Source organism: Phoca vitulina, unplaced genomic scaffold, assembly GCF_004348235.1.
Source record: "Phoca vitulina isolate PV1807 unplaced genomic scaffold, GSC_HSeal_1.0 scaffold5, whole genome shotgun sequence".
Lineage (NCBI taxonomy): Eukaryota > Metazoa > Chordata > Mammalia > Carnivora > Phocidae > Phoca > Phoca vitulina.
This window is the reverse complement of record NW_022589708.1, coordinates 68,308,887-68,330,053: the sequence shown is the minus strand read 5'-3', so window position 1 is coordinate 68,330,053 and position 21,167 is coordinate 68,308,887. Positions and strand designations below refer to the sequence as shown.

Here is a 21,167-nt window from a genome sequence, read left to right as displayed (position 1 = left end):
GGAAAGGCTTGCAACAAAATGTCCCAAACTCAGGATAGTATATCTCTTGAATGCCACCCACCTCCACTTCCCTGCACTCTCCCTCCAAGCTTTGTGTCTTTCTGTGTGGTACTCATTCTATGACTTTTCCTTCTCTTGGGTGAAACCTATTTCCTAGCTCTCATGTCTTCTTCTTAGATTATTTCCTTATTTTGCAGAATTCATCTGCCAGTAAATTCTTAAGAAAGGGTTATGGAAAGTAAACTTTGTGAGCACTTGCGTTTCTGAAAATATATTCATTCTACATTCACACTTGGTTGTTATTTGCCCACAACACAGACCCCCACGTCAATTTTAAGACAAGCAGGGGAAAGGGATATATATTGGTGTGGCGCTCTGGAAAATTCCATCTGCCATAGTGAGTGAGTCAGCGACAGGTGTATTTGCCTCTTTTAGTTTCTGGCTCCTCCTTCCTTGCCTGGTCCCTGATCCCTAGCTCCATTTTTCCTGTGAGCTCCTCTATAGCCTTTAGAAATGTTGACCTTTCTGACCCCTGACCCCGGGCTCCATCCCATGCCAGCGTCAGCTTTCTCCCCCTTGACTTTCTGTTTTGTACCTCTCTGCTACCCTCAGCTCACGTGTCATTGACACTTTGATTTGTCCGCAGGCCTTACGAAGGAGAAATCCGTGCATGCAATTATAGTAATCTAATCCAAAAGACAAGTGCAACAGAGGCCATTAATCCCTCTTTGCTTGTAAAGCTTTGTATTCCCCCTTTCCCCTCCTCCAGTCGACAGTTGTTCCTGGTGCCAAAAAACCTAAAGCGAGAGCATTCAAACACAGAAACCAAATAATTTAAAAGAGAAACGGTTTGTTTTTTGGCAGAGGATTATTTCAAATATGGAGCTTCCTTTGCAGATTGATGTGTTTAGAGACCAGTGAATAAGGGGCAGAGCTGTTTAGAGCTCAGGGATGTGAAGCCACAACCAGTAAAAGACTGAATGAAAGACCACCCAAACATGGTATTCCTGTGAGCGGGAGTGTGCAGTTTGAGCATGGGTTAGGAAAGATATAAGGGGCCTTATATACAAGGGAAGATACAAAATAGCTGAATGTGAGAGGGAAAGGGGATTTCTTAGGCGAAAAGCTGTGTCATGACCATGTGACCACCTGACACTCCCCCCCCCCCCCCCAGCCCCACCTCCAAACACACAAATAGTACTGGGCTTGCTGGGCCACCGCAGCTGGTGTTGGCCTGGAAGCCCACGGCAGCAGGAGGGAGGCTGTACCCAGCATGCCTGAGAAGTGATGCCTGCCCTCTGTGGGCCGGGCTGTCCACAGCACACAAGCCTGGGCACCAGATGCGGAACCTGGGTAAGGGAATGACTTGGGGTCATTTAAACGAGCTCTGGTCCAAGAAAGTGGCCTGCTGGAGTCAGGAATGCTCAGCAGTAAGAGTTGTGAGGGTTTCCAAGAGCCGATGTTGAGGAGGGGAGTCCAGCATGGGTGGATGGAGGAGAGGCACCCCGAAGCAGGGAAGCTCAGCAAGGGAGACTGACAAACCCACTCAAGTTCCCATGAAGGAAAGAATCTGCTAGAAGCATCTGCCAAGTCTGGAGACCTTGCCTGCCACATGTCATGAGTAAGAGCCTCCTTTCCCTGGTCTCTGTGTGCTCCTTACCGCCCCCTTCAGGATTCACCATGGAGCCACCAGAAACAGTCCACAGGTAGTGGAGGCAGTAGGAAGGAAAGAAGAAACTGAGCACATGCCCTCCTTAAACCTGGGCCCCTACCTGTGACCAGCCTTAGCTTAGTGGGGAGGGGGTGGGAGGTGATTAAAATGTTAATTGATATATTGGACCAAGCATTCCAGGTTGGAATGTGAGATGTATGACTTAAAGTGACCATAACGTTTCGTGTATTTTGCAATGGTCACAAAGGCTGTGGGCTTGCCCTCATTTTCATCCAGAGGCAAGGGCAGTACTCTCCCCATTGTCTAAGTCATAAGGTAGAATAGGAGACAAAACAATAATATAAAGTTGCATCTTGAAAGCACCTCACTAATGGCAGATCGATGTGCCACTAATAAGTGCTTTGGGAAGATGATTCTATGCCTATACCCAGAGTGCTCAACTTTTCCCTCCACCATGGTTCTTAGTAAAGATATAATGAAGCGGGAAAGAAGCAGAGAGAAGGGCCAATCCAACGGTCCGTGTAGTGGCAGGCTGGCCAGACAGGGGAGAGGGGCTCAGAGATGTCAGACACATCAGAGGTTGCGTGGGTTACAAAGAAAACATTTGTCAGGGTTTGTGGGAAAGTTGATGATGCATAAACTATTATCACATTAGTTTATTTTAAATTTAATTAATAGATCATAAATGGCTTATATTCTAGTTAGAAACCAGTAGAAAATAATGAAAAATTTAAAACAGCCTAAATAAAACAAGGAGCAGAACTGAGTAAATCAGAGTTTATTCATATGATAGAATAACATGCAATAATTAAAAATCATGTTTTCAAAGAATATTTGATAACACAAAAAGAGTCCCTAATCCAGGGGTGCCTAGGTGGCTTGGTCAGTTAAGGGTCTGACTCTTAGTTTCAGCTCAGGCTGATCTCAGGGTTGTGAGATCGAGCCCCAAGTTGGGCTCTGCACTGGACATGGAGCCTGCTTGAGATTCTCTCTCTGCCTCTTACTCTGCCCCACCCTCCCACGCTGCACTTGCACACTCTCTCTCCAAGGGAAAAAAAAAAAAAGTCCCTGATACATTATGTTGAAACACTTAAAACTGCTGTTTCCATGCAAAAAAAATGGTTGGATATTAGTAATTTCATATGGTTTAATCTAGAAACAAATGGGAAAAAATTGCAGAATACAAACTGCTTATACAGTATGATCCCAATTTTGTGGGAAAAAAGCTGAATAGAAACACTGAGAGCTTTCTGGTTGCTTAGTACTTTATTATGCTATCTTGGAATCCTCCTAGAAACCCTATGGGATCACTCTCGTTATTGTCTGCATTTTACAGGCTCAGAGGTTCTGTGTAACAAATATGACAGGTTTATAGCCTGGTTCTGACAAACCCCGGTGTTGGAGTCCCGGGATGTGGGGGCCTCAGCCAGAGAAGAAGGTAAACTGACACCCTAGGTTCCAATCTTCACTCCTTGCTCTCAAGGGCCATTTGGGTGGTGACCAAGCACAGGCTCCTCACCTTCAGAGCCCAGTGTCTGGGCGCCTCCAACTTCAGGACACTGCCAAGTTACATCATGGTCCCCCTGACTTCCCCTCTTCCTTCTCTCCACTTGGCTTGCAGAGCAGAGTGGAAGGCAGTGTCCCCTTCGTGACCAGCCAGGAGTGGGCACGGGAATGCTGGCTTCATGATCTCCGTGTATCCTGAGAGGGTGCCTTTTGCTGTCGCTTAGCACAGGTAGCGTGAAATGTTATATTCTGCCATGGAACCTTGGACAAAACTCCAGGGCACATGCATTTAACAACCCATTAATCTTGTAAGGGCCAGGAGAAAATGAGGCTGGATCTAAATTCAGGTCTGCCTGGTTCCCTAATCAAAACCACGAGGAGGTACCAGTTCACACCCAGTAGAATGGCTGCAATCATAAAGACAGGCAGTAGTAAGTGTTGATGAGGATGTGGAAAAATTGGAACCCTCAGACATTGCTGGTGGGAATGTAAAATGGTACAGCCACTTTGAGAACAGCCTGGTAGTTTCTCAAGCGGTTAAACAGAGTTACCATATGAACCACCAATTCCAACTTTTAGGTGTATACTCAAGGGAAATAAAAACATATGTCCACACAAAAACTTGCACATGAATGATCATAGCAGCATTATTTGTAATATCCAAAAAGTAGAAACAAGCCAAATGTCCATCAGCTGATGAATGGATAAATAAAATGTGTTGTATCCATACAAAGGAATATTAACTGGCAAATAAAAAAGTACTGATATGTGTTACAACATGGATGAACCTTGAAAACAATTATGCTAAACAAAAAAGATGGTCACAAAGAAACCACGTACGATTCCACTTATATGAAATGTCCAGAATAGACAAATTCATAGAGACATTTATAAGCTATGTAAGAAATACGCCATATTAATGGGTAGAAAGAATCAACATAATAAAAATGTCAGTTGTCACCAAATTCAGAACAATTATAATCCTAATCTCATTTGTTTTTTCAGGGAACTTGACAAATCAATTCTAAGACTTAAGCAAAAGAACAGATACTCTTGAAGAAGAGTAAGATGGGAAAATTTGCTTTAGATAGCAAGACTTACGAAGCTATGATAATATAAATCCCTGATGCTAAGAGCTTAAAAACTTTTAGAAAACAATGTAGGACGATATCTTTATGACCTTGGGATAGATAAGAGTTTCTTAGTCAAGACATGGTACGCACTAACCATAAAGGAAAAGTTTGTTTGACTACATTAATGTTAAGAACTTCTGTTAATTAAAGGACATCATGAAGGAAGTGAGGAGTCAAGCTACGGTCTAGGGTATGGTAACTGCATGCATATAACTGGCAAAAGATTAACATCTGGAATGTAGAAAGAACTCCTGTTTATCAGTAAGAAAACGACAACCCAGGGGCACCTGGGTGGCTCAGCGTCTGCCTTCGGCTCAGGTCATGATCTCAGAGCCCTGGGTTTGAGTCCTGCATCCTTGGAGGTGGCGCTCATGCCTCCTCCACAAGGTAGTGCTCCTTGGACATGTCAGCTGCCAGTGGAGGCTCGAAGCCCAGGGAACGCTGTCTGAGAGTAGATCGATGTGTCCACAAGAACAAGTAAGAGACCCTTGGAAACGCCTTGGTGACCTCATCTGTATCCAAAACCCAGAGGATATTTCTCTTTAAGAGAATGGGATTTATAAAATGCTATTTTTGTTTGTTGGTTTATTGGAACATACTATCAGCATTAGTCATCTCTCTCTGCTCCCTCCCTCTTTCTGTCTCTGCTTCCTGTCTCCCGATCCTGATAGGAATATTGTGCTCTAAACACAGATCCCTATTTTTTATTATTTGCTCTTATAGGGGTTCCTAAATAGTTTTCCAGAAATAAAGGGTACAGTTTCCCAGGAAAAGTGCAAATGTGCATGGCCTTGGTTTGAACGTGACCTCTGTACCCTGTGGCTCCCTCACTCCCCCTTGGTCTGCGAAATCACTTCTGTGCCTTATGCTCTTTTGTTTCCAGAGCAGTGATATGAATAAGAGGACGTTAGTGTTTTAATTGTGCCCTTTCTCTGGCATTGTGCTTCTTAACTCCAAACCCTCTAAACAAATCTCTTAAGAATCTTTACATAATTATCTATGTTTTATATGTAAATGCCAAGGTTGACAAACTGCTCTGAGAAATTTAATTAAAAACTGAGTAAGCTTATTTGGAAATTGAGAAGTGGCATTTTATTTCCTCCTAAATATATTTACCCATAAAGAGAATATAATATGATGCCACAACCTAAGAGATACAAGCACATATTAAGTGATTCTTATGGCAAAAGCTTAAGTGTATCATTCCATTCAAATCATTCCATTCAAATGCCAATCCAATCTCATTCAACAATGCAAATCTCTTCATAGCTAACAGTTGTCAAGCCCTAACAACAGTCGCTTCTGTCAAGTGATAGACTAAATATGAAGCTTTTAAAACATTTCTGAGATTGTTGAAGGTGGGTTGTCCTATACTATAAGGATTCACTACTATCTCCAATACGCAACATAGTTTTTCGGGTAATTTTTCATAGATCAACTCGAAATGAGAGTGCCAGATCAATTCATTAAAACATTGAAGTCTCAGTGTCACCGTTCAAACAATTACAGCAGTGTGTATAAACCTTGCTTTTGTAAGGTCGGATTTTTATCACTGGAAGTCTGTAGACATCCTCAGACTTTAGCAGAAAGCAATGGCTTCATTAATTACATGAGCTCTTTTGGGCTACTTAGATTAGGATTAGGTTTGTGTCTACATTATATGAACATTGCTATCTAATCTCTGTGGATCTAGTGAACTAATGCTCTGATCATAAATAATACATGTGTGGTAAGAACAACTCTGATGTTAATAAGCGTAATTGCTGTGGATATTTCTAATATTGAAACGTTTTGAACCTTCATCGATGATGCTGGCAATATGAGAGGATAGCAAGGAGAATATACATTTCATTATACTTCTACCTTTTGTTAGAGATAGCTTTTTCTTGTGGTTATTTGTCAGGGTTTTTAGTCTTTGCTCCACTACTGAACCAAAAAAAAAAAAAAAGAATCCGGAAGAAACCAAGTGAGTTCCCAGTGGGTTGGAAGCAGAATTGTAGCCATCTTGGAATATAAAATTCAAATTCAAAATAATATTGACAAGATGAATTGTTGGAAGGATAAGTACAATTATGTTTATTGGAAACAAGAGCATATTTTGGGTGAGTGAAAAGATCTAGGTTCTAGTGTCAGCTTGAGAGCCTTAAAAATTTACAAGGCCTTTCTCAGCCTCGGTTTTCCTTATGTGAGAAGTGGTTGATTAGACCTAATAGTCTTTAATGTATCTTTCCATAGGAAACATTATTTCTCTGAAACAAAAATGAAGAAGGGTTTGTTATAGACACACACAGAAGAATTGCTGTTCCTGATGGTACATGAAGTGACCACATCTTATAAAACAAGATTGTGTGTTGAGACATAAGCCCTAGGGCAGCCCTCTTAACGAGATGCCCATTCTTGTCCTGCATCGCTCACTGCACTTGAATCTAATGGATGAAAAATGATGTGTGTGAATGTCTCCAAGCATTGCTCTACACTTCTAGAATTCACATTCTTGCCATTGGGCACCCAATGTGCAGTCAGCCATCTTGAGGAGTACAACTATTTTTATACTATGCAGGAACCTCAGGCTTTGGACTTTATGATGGTGGGTTAAGAGATGCGTTTTCATGTCACTCATAACCTTGGCACAGGTTAAAGCACTATATATTTCTGAAGATGCCTCTCTGTATCACGACTTCTCATCAGAACTTTTCCTCCAACCATAACTCTTGGAATCATTTATTCGTTCACGTCACCTCTGCTACCTGGGGATGTTGGGATCTTTTCTATCTGGATCCAGCAACAACCTCTTGGCCCCCACTATTTAAATGCCATATCTGTGTCCTGCAACACTTCTTCTGTTTATATACATATTCCCTATTGTAAAATCTCCACAAGCAAATATAAAGTTCTGGATACTTTATATTGTTGGTACTGTTTATCTGGTTTGACTACTCTGAGCACCAAAATCTTCATGGTAATAGGAGAGTTAACATAAATCTGGTTTGGGCTGCAAGAAAAAAAATTACCCAACTCAACTAACTTAAACAAAAAAGAAGATGTATCACATAAAGCAAGAAGTCTGGCTCAAGAACCCAAGTCAGGGTAAAGGATGGACTCAGGTTTATATTGCTCAGCATCCCGGCTTGCCCTTATGTTTGCAAAATGATTGCAGCAATTCCAGTCATCACAACCAGCTGCGATAATGTCAGCCACAGAAAAAGAGGGATTTTCTGTGTGTCTCTATTTGTTTTCCATACTTTTCCATACTGCCTCCCCCGACCTGCCATATTTTTGCTAGTACGTCATTGACCAGAGTGTATCAATGTCCATGCCTTCACCAAGTACTTGGTAAGAAGAATAAAATTATCATGACTCTTACTTGATATGTTATTTTATTTGACCAGTTTATCTACAGAGACACAACGCCTGGGTGGCTCAGTCGTTAAGTGTCTGCCTTCGCCTCAGGTCGTGATCCCAGGGTCCTGGGATTGAGCCCCGCATCGGGCTCTCTGCTCAGCAGGAAGCCTGCTTCTCCCTCTCCCAGTCCCCCTGCTTGTGTTCCCTCTCTCGCTATCTCTCTCTCTGTCAAATAAATAAAAAAATCTTTAAAAAAAAAAAAAGAGATGTTGACTAATACATAAAAACCTTTTGTATGTAACAAAGTTAGAACCACATGATATTAAAGCTTTAGAATTAAGTTCTTTCTGGAGGCTTTGTAAACCCTCTTGAGTTATAAATTACTTTTATGAGTGAGAGGATCTTTACCATTGCTATCAGCATTATTTTCTTTAAGATTAATTCTTTACTATCTGTGAAGCTGGGATGTCGTAAGTCAAACAGGTTTTCCTAGGAGGACTTTGTAGATGTTATTTCCATGTGTAAAATGTACTCCTTGTTTCCAAATGATGGGCTTATCACATCTAGTTGAATAGGAATTTTTGGCATAGGCAATATCCAGTTATATTCTGATAAGAAATGGACATGATCATAAGTAGTAATTCCTTCCAGAGGTGGATAAACTAAATCAATTTGATTAAATTAAAAAATTATAAAATAGGAAATTTCGTCACAAAAAATAAGGAACTTAGTAAAGTTCCTTTCCATATTATTTAATCTTTGTTATCACTGTTTTGTAGACAAGGTCAATCAATACAAGTTGCTGTAATCCAAAAGAATGTTATTTTAAAATTGTTTTGATAGGGACACCTGGGTGGCTCAGTCGGTTGAGTGTCTGCCTTTGGCTCGGGTCATGATCCCAAGGTCCTGGGACCGAGTCCTGTGTCTGGCTCCTTACTCAGTGGGGAGCTGCTTCTCCCTCTGCCTGCCACTCCCCCTGCTTGTGCGCTCTCACTCTCTCTCTCTCTCTCCCTCTCACACACAAATAAATAGATAAAAAAATCTTAAAAAAATTGTTTTGATATATTAGCTTATAATTTATATCTTATGAGACAAGATCTTACAGAGGATTTTTTTTCTCTTTTTTTCTTTTGAATTTGACAGTTTATTTGTGACAAAATGCCATGTTAGGAGAGCTTCATTCCAGTGTATGAGTAGATATATCTCATTAAATTGAGGGTGAGATATTATATTAAATATTTTTTCTAATGTAGATTTAAATAAAATATTAATCGTGATGAAATTGGTACTCACAAACTTTTCAGGAACACATATCTACCTTCATTATAATTCACCTTTCCATTTTGGAAAATATTGAATTATTCAATCTATTTATTAAATAAAAGTAAAAGTTGTTTGCAATGTGTGTTTGTGTGAATGTGTGTGCTCAGTGAGGGAGGCGGCAATGTATTTAATGGTACCTTCTGCATCTAGAGCGGACAACATTTTCTGCTGCTGGTCTTGATTTTCTTTTATACTCCTAGATACATTCCCAGCAGGACCTTAATGTAGTTAAATGAGCTTCTAATGGCTAAAGGGAGAAAACGGCCTCCTAGATAGCACATTATAATGCCCCTTCTGAGAAAAGAATTACAGCAAAACTTGGACCTAATTGTAAAAACATTAAACTTATAAAAGCATGAAATTGCATCTTAGGGTGTACATGAATTAATATTCTCATCATACTGGAGATTTTTCCATATATATCAGACTCAATAACACACAGGTTTTTGCATCAGTGAGGATTCCATTGCAAAGCTGTATTGTCTGCTGAAGAAAAAAGAAAAAAAAAAGGAAAAGAAATGAAATACCCAGAATAGTTTGGGCTGGTCCATGAATGAAGCATGTTTTAAAGATTGCCTTTCTGTGGGATTCCACCCCTGTGTTCTGCCCCAAGTGGTAGCAGAGCCATTTCCTGTGGACTGACGACCCCCCCCTACCCCGTGAACTTGTGAGACTTGCCTATCTTGGTGTCCTGGTCCTGTGTGAAGCCCAGGCTCCTACATCCAGAGGATTAGGGCCACACCAGATGGCCCAACGCCACGCGCACAACCCTGTCCCTGCCACCTCTACCCAGCTGCAATGTCAGTAAGTCTGCAAAGAGACAATCTGGTGCTGCATGTCAGTGTTGCTCTGTGAAGCAGAGCAAACCATCTCTGAACCCAAGAGAGAGCACTTCTGAGACCTGCGTGTTCTGAGCAAGTTGCGCTGATGATGTGAAACAGCAGAGGAAGAAAGAACTAGCTCCTGCCTATGTAGCCGTTTTTTACTCTTTTGATTTTAAATAGGAATAATATTTGTTTTGGCCAGTAGTTTGAAAATGACAGTAGAAAATGGTTCTCTGGCATATGTCTACGTGGACGGTCACATATTTACTTTGGGATGATCCGTAAGGAGCTCCATCTTTTTTGTTTGTTTCAAGGTTTTATTTATTTGAGAGAGAACACGCATGAGCAGGGGGGAGGGGCAGAGGGAGAGGGAGAAGCAGGCTCCCCACTGAGCAGGGAGCCTGATGCAGGATTCAATCCCAGGACCCTGGGATCACTACCTGAGCCGAAGGCAGACACTTAACCGACTGAGCCACCCGGGCACCCCCTGGAGCTCCATCTTCCGAAGCAGATGGAAAGCGCAGGTTCTAATCTCAGCTCCGTGCTCTTGAGCATTATTCACGGTAGTTCTGTTTTATAAAATCCCTGTGAACCCTGAATCAGCGAATACTGAAAATGCACGGTTAGGTGAGCTTTTTCGTCAGCCGATCAATACATACCCTTGTTTTATGTGTGTTTCTGTTTAAAGGCACTTTATTTAATACGTATTGTTGATTCATTAAGATCGAAATCCCAGCAAACAGCACTGTAAGTCAGAGCTTATCTAACACATGTGTTTTCTCTGTAAAGTGCATTCTAGGCTTCTGGTACGTAGGAGCACTAGACAACACCTCGGCACTACATTTGAGGGCCTTTTTAAACAGTGAAATTGCCAACAAAAAGCACAAAAATGCAAAAAACGTGGCACTAAATAGCAGAAAGGACACTGAGCCATTAGGAAAGCTGAAACAATAAGGCAGAGCATTGTCTTGTTGGACCTCAGATGGAACGAGCATGCCGGGCAACTCAAATTTTTCGTTGCTCGGCACATGTCCAAAAGCAACCATGCAAAGTGCTATAGGCTTTGATTTTGGGGGCACAAATAAATGTTCGCAAGTAGGTGAATTCCCCAATATGGAATCCATAAAGAACGAGGATCAGCCGTACCTAAAAGTCCATGTACTTTAGTTTTCTCATCCGTGTATTAGAGATCACACAGATTATTCTAGAAGATCACTGGGAAGGTTACATGAGATGGAGAGGTTTTCATGGCACCTGGCACACTGAGGCCCTACTGTGCCTGGGCTCCTTCTTCCCCTCTTCCATCTCTTCCCCTGCGTCCTCTCCAGCCTTGTCTTAAGGCCCAGCCTGCTCCCACTGCCCCAGTCCTTCTGTCCACCAGCCAAAGCCTCCAGCCTCCAGGGTTCTCCTCACCAGTGTCCTGCTAATCCAGGTCTGCCTCATCGTTTCAGACTGGGTGAAGACTCAGCTTTGCCAAGAAGGTTTTCAGATAATCTTAGGCCGCTGCCATTTGTACTACGCCTGTAAGGTAGTAATGCTCTGCTTGAATCTGGGTTTTGGGTCTTGTCTCCTTCTCCCTCACATACTTGTGTGGGCAGGGACGATGCCTTCAGTCTTGCCCTGTTCCTCACGGCCTAGGCACCAAAGCTGGGGGCTTTGAGGGTACTCTGTCATTAACATGTTTGAGTAAATAAATGCATGGAAGGAAGGAAAGGGAAGAAAGGAAGAAACCTGGGGTTTTCATACTGTGTATGTCTGCCTGCTCCATGGAGTCCAGGCTGAGAGGTCCTTGTGACTGACTTAGGTACTCGATCTGCAGCTGTGTGGTGTGGGTTAAGGGCCGTACACCGTGGCTCTTCACAGGGCCATCTGCTCCTCAGGGAGCAGATTCATCTCCACAGGGAAACTGGCAAGGATGAGGAGCCGCCACACATAGGGTTCAGTGCTGCCATTCCCCTCACCACCTCCAAACGCCTGATGATGGAAGGTATTTTGGATCGAATCTTACAGATGCTCTCCTCCCAGATCCAGGTCGCCATCTGGCTAGTTTGCCTTCTCTCTCCTTCATGTACCTGTGTAAACAGCTTGTTTGACATGACCCTAATGGTCTTTGATGGCTTTCTGGCTACCAGACCCGGAATCAGTCATTTCCTCAAGAAGCCCTGGCTTCTTGTAGAGAGAAAGGGTAATTTCAGGACCACAAGAGGGATGATGGGCATTTTGTGTCTAGTCCTCTTAACAAGGCTAAAGGAAAAAAATATATATACATATATAACAAAACACCCCATGATTTCATATTGATAACTCTAATTAAAATGTGAGACTATAAAGCTTTTACTTTGCTGGTTCTCAAGGACACAAGGAATGAAAAACTTAGTATAAACCATAATTACTTAACACACCACAGTCTCAGAATAAAACCGCTAAAACCAGGGGTGCCTGGGTGGTGCAGTCGGTTAAGGGTCCAAACTCTTGGTTTCAGCTCAGGTTGTGATCTCAGGGTCATGAAATTGAGCCCCAAGGTGGGCTCTGTGTTCAGTGGGGAGTCTGCTTAAGTTTCTCTCTCTCCCTCTTCCTTTGCTCCTCCCCCCTGCACTCTTTCTCTCTCTCTCTCTCTCTCAAATAAATAAATAAATAAATAAATCTTTAAAAAAATACTAAAACCAATGTGACTGCTGAAAAAAACTTTTGCATATGCTTTCTCTATTCTTCCCCCATAAAAAAAAACCCAAAGAGTTTTGCTCAGTCTGTATGTCAGTGCATATAGCCATCACGTACTGTAGATACTCTCTCGTTCTGAACCCTCGCTGGGTCTTAACTCTACAGGTTACTATATTTATGGCTCACCATCCATCTTCTGTCTCTCTGGTTATTTTGGTTATCTGAAGCTCGTTCTCTAGTGGATTTCCCAGGAAGGGCTCATGGAAATAGCATTCCCTGACTTCTTGCATATTGATAACAGTATGTCTGTGTCTTTTATACTTGAAAGTCAGTTTTGCTTGATACAAAACCAATGACTTACACTTTCTTTCCTTAAGGATCTTAAATATGCCATTCCATTTTCTTTTGGCATAAGTATTCTCTTTGAAAAGTTTGATGATAATCTAACTTTCTTTTCTTATGAGTTATGTGTTCTTTTTTCTAGATGCCAAACATTTTCCTTCCTTCCTTCCTTCCTCCCTCCCTCCATCCCTTCCCCTCCCTCCCTCTCTCCTGCCTTCCTCTTTTTCTGTCTCTCTCTCTCATTCTTTCCTCCTTTCCCTCCAGTAATTGTACTAGACTACCTTTTGGTCATTCTACATTGATATTCTCAGGTACAGTGTTGTGCTCTTTCCACAGGTGGTTTCAAATCTTTTTATTTTAGGAAAGTTTTCCTGAATTATAGTTTTCACTATTCATTCTGTTCTCCTGCTTATGCTTTTTTCCTCAGAGATTTGGATTATCTTCATTTTAAATCTTCAGTATGTGTGGGATGCCTGGGTGGCTCAGTCATTAAGTGTCTGCCTTCAGCTCCGGTCATGATCCCAGGGGTCCTCATGAGGCTCTTCCCTCCGTGGGGAAGCCTACTTCTCCCTCTGCCTTGGCCACTCCCCCTGCTTGTGTTCTCTCTTTCTCTGTCAAATAAATAAATAAAATCTTTAAAAAAAAAAAAAGCTTCAGTATTTGTTACTTGCTCTCACATCCTTTTTATCTCTTTTTTCATTTTTTTGTTGATTTTTTTTTTCAGTTTTCCTCTTTTTATCTCTTATGTCTCTTAAGGCATTATTTCGTGTCTCTGTTCATTCTTGTGTTTCTTCTGGTTTGGTCTTTAATTCTGAAATAAATTTTTTTAAAAAATGATACTTTCCTGAGTTCTGCAACCTCATTTCTGAGTTTTTCTAATTTTGATTTATGTTTTCTTTCATGTGTTATATACTTTTTAAAAACATCTCCTGTCATTTTGAAGTAGGAAATTAAAGTTTTGATCTGCTTTGTGGGCATGTCTTTCTACCGTGCTCTACTTGGAGGGGTGTTATTCTGCTCTTTATTTCTTTTTTCCTTATGATAAGTTTGTATAGGATTTGACGTTGAGAATTTTCTGGTTGTCGGCTTTTATGTGGACTCGGTTTTCCGGAAACCTTAGAATGAGACAGAGTTCAAAAATGTTTCTCTAACTCAAAGAGTGCCCACTTCTGTCATTTTTGCAGAGTTTACAAAATTTGGTGACTTGCTTTCTGAGATTTCCTGGATCAGTTTCTTCCCTGCTTTGACCTGGGCCTTTTCTTTAGAAGTGTGAAATGATTTATGAATTCGCCTATCACTTCTGCACAGGGGCCATGCTGATCTCTGTATTGTTCCCGTTTTAGTTTATGTGCTGCCAAAGCAAGCCCGACCATAGCCTTTTAACAGGTTTTGCTGCTCTAATAATTATTTCCATAGAAACTAATATTAAAAAAAATGCAAATCTGATTATGTCACTTCCATCCGCACCCTGATTCCTCAGTGGCTTCCCACTGCACTTGGAATAAAATCCAAACTCCTGCCATAACCCCACAGCTCTGCACAAAGTGGCCCTTGCCTTCCGCTCAGGTCTCATTTTCTACCTCTCTACCCTAGTGCCTTAGCTCTAGTCAGACTCGTCTGTGTTCTAGAACAACCAAGTTTGTTCTGCCCCAGGGCCTTTTCACCTGCCATTCTTGTTTCTTGGAGCCCTCTACCCCTGGGGCTCCAGCTCTCCTGTGCCTGGCTCTTTCCCATCCTTCAAATATCAGCTCAGAAGTAACCTTGACCAAGGTGATTCTTGGCCACCCTGTTTAAGGTGGCCAAGAATTTAAGGTGGCCACCTTAAATTGGTGATTCTTGGCCACCCTGTTTAAGGTGGCCACCTCCCAGTCACAGTCACTGTCTGTCACATCTTTCTTTAATTTCCATCTTAGCCTTTTGTCACAGTCAGGAATTCTCTGAGCTTTTTCTTTACCTGTTTACTGTATGCTCAAGAAGCCAAGGATCTCTCCTGTCTTCTTTGCTACTACATGTCCACTGCCTCACATGGTCCTGACACACAGTCGGGCCTCAATAAATATTTATTGAAAGAGTAAATAAGTTCGATTCGGCTGTCATCTATATTCTTTGAAAAATCTTCACTGACTCGCTGCCCCGCCTACACATTTGCACAGCCAGTCCCTTCCCAGCCCATGGCGGCGCCTTGCTTACGGCCTGTATCCGTTTACTCTGGTACTCATCCATCCGTTCATGGCTGTGTCTGCTTCATTCTCTCGACCATGGGCTCCTTGCGGACAGAGAGTTAATGCTCTTCGTCTTGTGTTCCCAGCACATTGTGGGCAGGCAACAAATCTTTCTTGAATGAGTGAATAGATGTTTTCTCTGGAGAGCAGAGATGAGAGGACAGTTGGGAAGATACCCAGGGAGTAAATTGGGAGATTAGGAGAGAAAAATACTCTCAAAACTTACTGTTCTGCTCTGTGGCATTAAATGTGCTTTCTTCTGTAGTCCCTTATTTGATCCTCACAAAACCCTTCAAACTGGAGCAGGTATGATTATTCCCACTTAGAAATGAAGACACAGAAGTCTTGTGAGTTTAAATCTGAACTTACAAAGTCGGGAGGGAGTGGATTGAAGACAAAAAGCCATTTGATTCGAAGCCCAGTGCTTTTTGCATTAAACCGGGGTGAGTGTGTCTCTAGGACAACACGACGAGACAAGTATTCTTTCGCGGATGATAGATGATTGAAGGTAAATCCACAGAGGAGAGTTGGCATTGCATTAAGCCAATGCAGCGTCATTGGAACAAGGGTATAATCTTGAAAGGGCTGTGATGGATAGGACCCATCTGGGCGTACAAAGCCTGGTGTGGATTTTTAAAAAATAAGAGTCTATCATTCTTGTTTAGAACAGGAGCCGAGAAATGAATAAAGGTGGGCATATGATGGGTCAAGATGAGGTGGGAGGCAGGAAAGGGTTGGTAAACAGGGCCGTGCTGGGTCAAGTGAGGGCACCCGCGGTGTGGCACCTGTGGGGTTATGGATGGCAGCCAGCTGTGTGGGATCTGAAGGGGTAATGGGCAGTTGGTGGCAGGGGGTAGCCAGGAGTGCCTCTGCCAAGGTGGAGAATGAAGCGAATGCCCCAAGTCAATGCCAGATCTTGTCAAAGTCCTTTTGGTGTCCTGACCACAGGAACCCTCTGAAGTGAGCCTTCAGTGCATGGCTTGTGTGCATTTCCTATGAACTCCTTTATTTTCTTTCTTGCTTCAAACTTTCTCTTTGAACAAGCTGAAAATTGGATTCTGGGAGAAAAATGGCATGAAGTTGCCACCTTCATTCTTCACTTGTTCATTCTTTCAGTAGGGGCTCCTCCTGTCTTCTCTGTGGGTCCTCATGGATGGTGGATGCAGGCCACTGAGAACCAGAGACTGACTCTCCCTGGAGCCGCCGAGGGTGTCCTGGACAGAAGCAGGCTGCCCTCTCCCATTCTCAAGCAGCAATCTCCCTGCCCCACACCCTCAGCCTCTACGTGGGTTACGTAGAGGCATTTGCTGAGCCCTGGTTGCTCTCCTGGATGGAAAAGGCATTTGGAAGTTGGTATGAGACCCTCTAGCCCCATCCGTCCCTGCCCAGCATCTCTGTCACTCCCTTGTCCCACCTGTCCGCTTGGTCTCTCCATCTCTGGCCACAGATGCTTGGACTCTGCCTCTCCATCAGGTTGGTCAGATCAAGGCAGGGATGTGCTCTGGTGAAAGGAGCCTGCTCTGGGAGATCACCTCACCCCAAATAATTGCCCCATTGCTTGCTAAAATTTCACTCACTTCCTCCAGCAACCCTCAAAGGTACCCTATTTCAGAGTCCCAGAGTCAGTCCTAACCCCTCCTCCCCTTTCCCTCCCTCTGCCTCACTCACGCTCGTGGGAATCACACCACTAGTACCCACTACCACACCTGGAAGCAGTGGTTCTCAAACCTTTCATTTATTTAATTTATAAAATCTAAATACCAAATTTTGGGCGGAAGCAGACACTATCTCATGCTAGTCTCTAGTGTATGGACTAGAGGTAGAGAGATAGTAGCAAAATAGGAAAAGTATGTCGGGGGAAGTGATAAATTAAGGAGATTTCGTCCATGAACATGGTTCCCCTCCTCCAAATGAGGACCCAGGGATTAGGAGGTTCCGGCGGCAGAGCCCCTCTGTGCTGTGGGGATGAGGCAGCATTTGAAGGAGGGAGTGACAGGAAGGGAATCAGGTGCACTGCACACCTGCTACGGTCAATGCTGGGGGCTTTCCACATCATTGCAGGTGGGCCCAGAGGGCTGGAGAGGGTTAAAAATAGCCAAGGGGTCGTCAGGAAGCCCCATGACAGCATTTTTACCCTGGAGGAAAGCTGTAAAGAGGTTGGGGATGATAATAATAGCCAACACTTATAATAATGTCCACACCATACCCAGCACTGTTGTTTTTTTTTAAACCACTTTACTGAGATACGATTGATGTACAAAAAGCTGTATGTAATTAACATATACAACTTGATGAGTTTGGAGATAGGTATACACTCATGCGGGGAGTCTGGGTGGCTTAGTCGGTTAGGGGTCTGCGTTCGGCTCAGGTCATGATCCCAGGGTCCTGGGATCGAGCCCTGCATCGGGCTCCCCCTGCTCAGTGAGAAGCCTGCTTCTCCCTCTCCTTCTGCTCCTCCCCCCTGCTTGTACTCTCTCTCTCTGTCAAATAAATAAAATCTTTTTAAAAAAAGTATACACCCATCAAACAATTACTACAATCAATGCCATAAACATATCCATCACCTCCAAAAGTGTCCTCCTGCCTTATTTGTTCATTCATTCATTCATTCATTCATTCCTGCACTGTTTTAAGTGCTTTACATATATTAATTTATGGAATCCTTACAACATCCTTATGAGGTAAGTGTGCTTGTATTATCACCATTTTACAGATGGGAAAACTGAGGCACAGAGAGTTAGAGAGTTAATTGCCCAAAGTTAGTTAGTAGAGGTGGGCTTTGCAGAGTCTGTGTTTTTAACTACTGCCTTACTCAGTCTTGCTGAGAACCCGCCCTGCAGCATTCACTGCTCCCCACCAACATTTAGCTTCACCGTGTGTGTGTGTGTGTGTGTGTGTGTGTGTGTGTGTGTGTGTGAGAGAGAGAGAGAGAGAGAGAGAGAGGAGGGGAGAGAGGGTAAGAGAGAGAGGGGCAAAGGGGGGGAGAGAGAGAGGGAGAGAGAGAAAAGGTGAGAGAGAGAGAGAGGGAAAGAGAAAGAGGGTGAGAGAGAGAGAGAGAGAGTAAGGTTGGGGAGGGAAAGAGGGAGAGAGAACATGTCAGCCCAGAACAGCCCAGAACAGAGCCCAGGGGTCAGCGCTAAGCTTCAGCAGCACTGAGCCTCTTTTCCTCATTCCTGTATCCTTCCTACCCACACAGCACTCAGGAAATGTTTGTTGACTCAATGAAGGAATAAACTTAGATTTATCTGAGTACAGGGCTCCTGTAGCTCTTTTGTTAGCAGTTATTTTGTGGCCTTCATTATGACCCAGTTTTCTTCTTTTCATTTGGATGAAAAATGATTTTGGCATTTAAACAGCATGACTTCATTGTTGATTTTTAAAATCTACCCCCACCATCAAATTCCCCTTTTGGTATTTTGCCTCTCCTGATATATTTAGAAACATCAGTCTTTGTAGTCTTTTTCTTCTTCCTTTTGAATCTATGATGCATTTTAAGAGGGGATATTCTACGTATGCAAAATAGCTGTATTTTCATTTGAGTTTATTTCCTTCACTCCATGATAGAGGTTAAGAATATAGTCTTTCGATAATAAAGAACTTTCTTACTATCTTTTCAATTGATGGAACAGGCAAAGAAAACACCATAATTGTGTAAAATGGTCTGATTTAGAAACCAATTATAAGGAACATAATTATCTACTAATAAAATATGCATGTAAGTCCTTCGTTTGCTGCTTCTAATGCACTGTAGACAAATGTGTAGCTAGCAGAAACTTGCATAAAGTAAATTGAAAGCCAACCGTTTCTAGATTATGTCTGAAAGTCTTGTGACAGCCAATATCTCAGGATCAAAAATAATATCTATTTTTTTCTCCTGCAAGTGTCTCAGCATCTCCCCGTGCGAGCGTGTGTGTACATGTGAGTACGTGTGTGTGAGTGTGTGAGTGAGTGCCTGTGTTGGAGTGACGGGGTGACTTGGGAGGGATGTTTTCTCATCGGAAATTAAGGTCCACAGCTCCCCCTTTCTGTCTAATGATGATTATCAAATATCTCTGGGCTTCAAAGCCGTAACTCTAAGGTTCTTTTTTATCATAAGGATGCAAATGAGTAAAAAGCTCCCCTGGTTCCCTTAGGAAGCACATCATTAAAAAATATCCCTTTGCCCACCTCAATTTCCATAAGCTGTGCCAGTGGAACAAGGGAGCCGAACACCCCGCGAGAAAAGAGAAAATGGTAGGCGATGCTTCCTCGGAGCCCTCTCTCCCTCCTCTGCAGGGGTGTTTGTGAGTCGCCTGCCAGGCCGGGGCAGGGGGGCGGAGGAGCGGTCAAGCGCACAGCCAGCCATTCTGCCTGAGGCATTCAGAGCCTCGCTCAAGCCCAGATGTAACATCAGAGTAAAGTCCCGTCCTCAGGCCGTCCCACTTGTGTCATTGACATTATGCTTTGTGCTTCCTTCGTCCTACTGCTCTGCTTCCATCTTCTCACTTACTGCTCTCTCTTATCGATTCTAAAGACATGTTTTGGAGGGAGAGGGTGTATTTTAGCATCTTTGAAATCAGGATGCATCTCACAACCAGTAATTGTCATTGGCTGCACGGGGACAGAGAGTGGCCGTGTGTCTTGCAATCCACGCTGCCTTAGGGCCGATGCGCTCTCAGTCATGGCAAGTCTGCGGGCTTGGCGAAATGGTCTCCCTTCCCGGCCTTGTCATCTGCCAGCATTTCACACCAACTGCGTCCTGAAGGACGTGCTGGCAACAACTTGGGGCCCCAAACGTGTGCTGTGCTTTCTGGCCAGGCCATCTTCTCTCCCGGTGTGTCTTCGGCCTTCGGTGCTTTGTCCGGCTCTGCCCGTGGAAATCAGTCCAGCTCACAGACTCGGGTGTGATGTAGAGACTTCCCCGATGATTCCCACCCAGAAATTATCCCTTTCTTCCCTAAAATCTCCATAGAGAGCTGTTCGTGCTTCCTGTGGTCTTTAGAGCCTTTCTGAAAACTGCTAGCCAGATTATTTTTCTTTCTTAATAAATTCTTATTCTTATTTTGCTTGGTATATGTAAGCAAAAGATACATTTAAATCCTCAAACATTTGCTTTCCTAGGGGCAATTTGGTAAGGGATGTTTGGCGGAACTCTAATTCAGATGCAGTATCTGCTATTTAATTTTTCTATGTAAGGATCAAAGAAAGGACATGAAAATATGAGTAAGAATCCTTTATAAAAAGGAATGCTTTACTCTAAATGTTTTATTATTTATTCTAAAAATTTCATATTTTTTTTCAAATTTAAAAACTCCAAGGCAAATAGAAAAATAGAAATATTTCTGAATTTTTCATCTCCCCTCTCCCTTCCCTAGGCCTTTCACCTTTACGATCCTTGGTAGGTAATAAGCCCAAATTATAGCAGGAGGGGAGAGGTGTTTGTCTTAAAAGCCAGGGTGGAAACATAGATTTAACTCTGCTTGGCTAGGAGGAGCTCTTTCAGAGAGTTCTGAAATGAGGGATGTGGTAAACAATTTTTCCTGTCCCAGCTTAGGGAGGACTGGGACACTGTGGTCACTCAAAGTGGGAAGAAGGGCATGGCCCTGAGGGAGCTCAGCATCCCCAGCTCACACCTACAGAGCTCCTACTGTGTGCCAGGCAGAGGATGAACACCAACGGCTCACGGAAGATGGGTGCCTGGCGCTAGAATTTCCATAATGCGTGCTCAAACGAGCCAGGCATTTTCCATTCTCCGGGTTAAAGCAGTGAGAAGCAACAAAGGTTTGAGTCTGAAGGAGTGGAAGGAAAGGACTGCAGTAAAAGTAGTAAGATAAGATAGAAGAGTTTCAGAGAATAAATGATAAGTTCAGTTAGGTCCCCAAAGAAGTCTGCACTGACATACCATTAGTTGAAGAAACTGTCTAAGCTATTATCAGTTTCAGCAGTGTTGAATCATTGCATTGATCTGTCTTTTCATGGTTCGTTTTGTGTCTTTTAAGTGAGAATGGGATCCACGGCATAACTGAAAATCTTAAGATTGTTTTTCAGAGCACAGCATGGAAACGGTAGCACACAGACTCTGTTGGCCAAAGGCCTTGTGGTCTTCCACCAAAGGGTTGATTGGCAATGTAGTTTCTTAATTCAACTCCAAAGCAATTAAACA

The 21,167-nt window shown here is 43.0% G+C and overlaps 1 non-coding gene across 1 annotated transcript; it reads right to left on the bottom strand.

Annotated features, from left to right (window-relative positions):
- Nucleotides 1–14,066: 14,066 nt before the first annotated feature.
- Nucleotides 14,067–14,166, bottom strand: LOC116631824. Its single transcript, XR_004299276.1, has one exon. It is a non-coding gene; the product is annotated as a U6 spliceosomal RNA (small nuclear RNA).
- Between the last annotated feature and the right edge of the window lie 7,001 nt (nucleotides 14,167–21,167).